General features: G+C 42.3%; 1 long non-coding RNA gene across 1 annotated transcript; it reads left to right on the forward strand.

Moving 5' to 3' along the window:
* Nucleotides 1-1,125: 1,125 nt before the first annotated feature.
* On the forward strand, nt 1,126-4,164 carry LOC142568560 (uncharacterized). Its single transcript, XR_012825459.1, has 2 exons — nt 1,126-1,260; nt 4,055-4,164. It is a non-coding gene; the product is annotated as an uncharacterized LOC142568560 (long non-coding RNA).
* The last annotated feature ends 280 nt before the right edge of the window (nt 4,165-4,444 follow it).

Raw genomic sequence — 4,444 nt, forward strand, 5'->3', positions numbered from 1 at the left:
ACTGTGCATTACATGTTTTTCTTCGTTTAATTTTGGAGGGGGGTATTCATTTCTATAATAGTACAGAGAATAGGACTTCAAAACAAAAAGCCACGAAAGGTGGCTTAAAAGTGTATGAAGCTTGGAATTCTACATTCCATCCCCTAAAGCGCTACCAGTAGTAAAACATTCCTAATTGTCTTTTTTATAAGCTAGCTGCCAGATACATAGTCCTATTATGAGAGTATGTTATTTTCTCTTCTTTGGTCTGACTTGTTTTGTTGAATGTTCTCCTTGTTAGTTCAGAATTTGTTTTCTTGCCACCTCATGCAATACTCCAACTGGAGCCTATGAGCTATGTGTATAATAAATAAGTAAATTCCTAAAGCATGCAACAAACCATGCAGCATAGCATTTAAATGTTGCCACTTTATAATGCTTCTCGAGTGCAGCGCATCATGGAGCTTGAGGCTGATCTCTTCAGATGTAAAAAAAATTGCAGGTTATGAAAATGTGGTCCTACAAACTGCTGGTTACGCATGTCAGTCAGCCTGTTGCAGTGGTCACAAGTGAGAATGTAACCAAAAGGCTGGGCGTGCTCGGCCATTTTGCATATGGCACAGGATAACGCTTCACCTCTGCTATTGCTTCTCTTATAATAATGGCCTCCGAGTATACATGCCGAGTTATGCTTCTGGGGACACTTATTAGTTAACCTTATCATGTAATACCATTAGCCTTATGGGTGCTATTACGTTGCAGTGCCTGCAGGATGGCCTGCATTACAATACGCATTAAAATTATTGTACAAGTCATGCAATGGTATCGGGATTAGCCCACCAAGTGACAACCTTTAATTACACTATACTTGGGATCAGCCCAGCTCACTCAGTCAGGAAGACATCCATGCATAAAGGGAGGGGTATGGCAAATAGAGGGCGTTCGATTAATCTTTCTCACATAGATAGCTCATACATATAATCTTTCTTAAATTGGATGCTTTGTTGCTCAAAGTGAAGTTACTTATGGGCATAATGTCAGCATTTCGATCCTATTTATGCTCAACGAAAGTTGCTTTGTTCAGTGTCACTTTTTACATTGTTTCGCTTCTGATTCTATGCTCACTTGTTTTATAGTTGCTATAGGTATTGCTGGACCTGGAGAAGAAGTGTAAACAGACCATGCTATGTTGCTGATCTGCGCTGATCTCCACATCCAAGTTGGTCCCGCGACAGTTGGGCACCATTGTGCCTTGCTTCATTGACAAGGTGATATAATATGGTGAGCTTGTACTTCAATATCGGTATTGAAAATTATGTTAAGGAAAAAAGACAAGGATTGGTCTTTATGATAGATACGCTCATGTTCTTTCTTTAAGGTGTTCTTTTGACACTGTTCTGCATGGACATATTTTTAGATAATTATAACTCCTTTATTGCAAAGTGCCATGGCGCTAGTTTATGCGTTAAACTAACACTCTTTCACCAAAAAAAGCCTTATTTAGCACACAATTCACAAGGAAAGAATGGAGGCAACATGACAGACTGCTACTAACAGTTCAGTATTATTGCTCGCACAGTGATATTGTGCAAAAGGTGAAAGGGGGAGAATAGATCTGAATACATGCTGTTCGCACAGAAACGAAAAGGATGCATCACATGGTGAGCGTGACACTTGTTTTACAATGATAAGAAGCAGTCTCACTGTCTAGTAATTCTCTGCTTGGGGAGCTAGTGCTAGGTTCCTCGTCATACATATAAGAAAAGCCTCAGATATCTCTCCAGCGCTTTTGTCTTTATATTTTGTCACGATCAAGCAGCTTTCAAACACAGGTGCATGTGCGCCGAGAGCAGTGCACTACCACTGCTAACTGACCCACGCATCAAGTTTGCTTGGTCACGCTGCCAGTCATTTATACATTGGCCGGTTTATCCGATGTAGCCTCTATTGCACGAAATGGTATGTGATAGACACTGCACCTGTGTACTGTACGTGCTTTGTTACATGATTTTTTTCAGAGATAGTGATGCAGGCCTTTTCATTATTTACATGCCTACACAACAAACCAAGCATTATCTGTGCTTAGAAAGAATTGTAGGAAAATCCAGCATGAGGCAACTGTTCTCGGCACGAAACAAACTTGCTTCGTTGGTTTTCGTTCATTGGTGCGATCACACTAAGGCAGACAAGCTTGTAGGCTGTGCTTCTGCAATTTGTACAGCACACTGACAGCACTGATGTTGGCCTCATCTGTGGGCTGACTGATGGCACCTTCTACGGCGCAGACCACTTGTGTTGGGCGTGGCACCAATGTTGACGTTTGTTCCCTTGTGCAAAACAGCAGTCCTAGGTTTTGAGTAGTTGTAGGACGACAAGGCAAACATAACTTCCATGGCTTGAGTGGGCTCATTTCTCTTGGGGCATCTAGCTTTTTTTCTTGCAACTGTGCAGAGGTGCTTCCCTAGAGTCGGCGTGAAAATGGCATAGAGTTGTGCATTCGGGAACTCCTGAACAATGATCTGCTGTAGTTAGGGCTTTGCGAAAATGCACTGTCTACCAATTGGTAGAAGGTGCATTATTCAGCCACTGATTTCCTGTTGGCATGCTTGCACTCGTGCTGTCAGTAATTTCTTGGCTTGCCAAATTATCTTGAGGCCCCACGCTAATGATGCTACTGATGTCTTCATGTGCAGACTTTTCAGGATGAGGTTTGTTGCTTTGCAAATGTTGTTGAAAGGTAGATGGTGCTTACAGGTAGCTATTCTAGATATTAGTGAAATGAATTGGCCCATCTTGCTTCGTCAAACATCGTCACGCCGACATCAGTTGCACAAACAAAAACCTGGCCTACTCGCAGCGTCGTGCACGAAGAAACAAACAAATCAGCTGCTGGATTATCTTGACATGGCATACTAAGCTGAGACCGGAACTGCTGTAGCTACAAACCATGCAGAAACGATGGATGATGAGCAGGGATTTGCAGTAGCGCCACTTCGTGGGGCAGCAAGGAGGCTCCCTTCAAAACAAAAATGGCGTTCAGCAAGTAGAACCATGCAACGGTCAGAGTCGGTGCATGGTGCTCTCGATCAAGTTGGCTCAAGGAGTGTCCGAAAAATCAGATGAGAGGTTGCAAGGCGTCCGAACTTTCGGAAGTTGTTATACATTATGGTCCATGGGGAGAATGGCGGTGCCGTGAAGCAGACCGAGTAATCATGTCCGAATTTTCGGAGTCCGGAAAGTCAGTCGGTGACTGTACCTATACCTATGTGTCTATGTATACCTAGGTGCAACAGTATTTGCTATGATCTGTGCAAGAATTGCTGTTGCCCGTAGATGCCCAACATGTCGGGTGTCAAATTGTAAAATAACTTGCAAAAGTGATCTACAGAAAAATACCGCTTCTGCTATATTTCGCTTTTGCAAGAAATTTTGCGGCTGCTGGCACCTACCTTAAAAGGCTTTATATGGTCTTCGCATGGCCAGGGCCTTCTACTTTCGTGAGTTTGCTTATCTCGAAATTTACCCCGGTTTTTATAATTTCAAGTTGGCGGGATCCCTAGTCTCCTTTAACGTGTACCCAATAGACCTTACATAGGGGTTTTGGCATTTCCCTGCCATCTAAATGCAGCCATTGTGGCTGGGATTCAATCCCATGCCCTCTGCCTGAGCAGCGCAATGTCAAAGCCAGTACACTACGGTATTTTGCTGGCAGAAGGGTTTAGTCTCTGAATAATTTATTATCTCAACCTGTCGGTGTTCTTTTTAAAGGTATTTCATGTTTGTATTCTGTTGCTTCAATACTAGTAATTATTGTAAATCAAACGATGTGTCCATCTTTTTCCTATAACACTTGCTTCAATCGCCTGCTAATTATGACAGCTTATTCTCCCACAGTAATCCATGTTCCCTTGAAACATAGGCATTGCATGAAACCACATATTTTTCAATAAGATTTATTCATTATCTCCTATGACCGGTATGCTGAACCTTTCTTATCTCTGGGAACATAGGCAAATTTGCCTATGTGCCAACCTGTTGCATGAGTCAAGATAAATTATTGGCTTTACTTTTTCAGGTGCCCTGCTCGCTCTCACCCAAGCAACCCACTCCAGCGGTCTTCTCTCGGCAGACTGGATGCATCGAAATACCGTTAGAAGGTCCAATAAACAGTGCTTGGGACATTTATGACATGCTTTTACTTGAGCCGGAGGACTTCAGGCGTAATGAAAGCTCAAGTGGGTGTACAGAAATACCTACGTAAAGTATACTTGTCTTTTTCACTTACAAGTACATGCCAATACTTTGCCTGACATTTTTCACCCCAAAATTACGCTTTCCTGTGGATTTGTGAACAAACCATTACAGCAAAAAGCACTGCATTAAGACGAGTACAAGTAATCGAACATATACTAAACTTGCAAGAATTACATTTGCATACTTGTAGTAAATATGAAAATGAGGTACA

Source organism: Dermacentor variabilis, unplaced genomic scaffold (assembly GCF_050947875.1).
Source record: "Dermacentor variabilis isolate Ectoservices unplaced genomic scaffold, ASM5094787v1 scaffold_206, whole genome shotgun sequence".
NCBI classification, from domain to species: Eukaryota; Metazoa; Arthropoda; class Arachnida; order Ixodida; family Ixodidae; genus Dermacentor; species Dermacentor variabilis.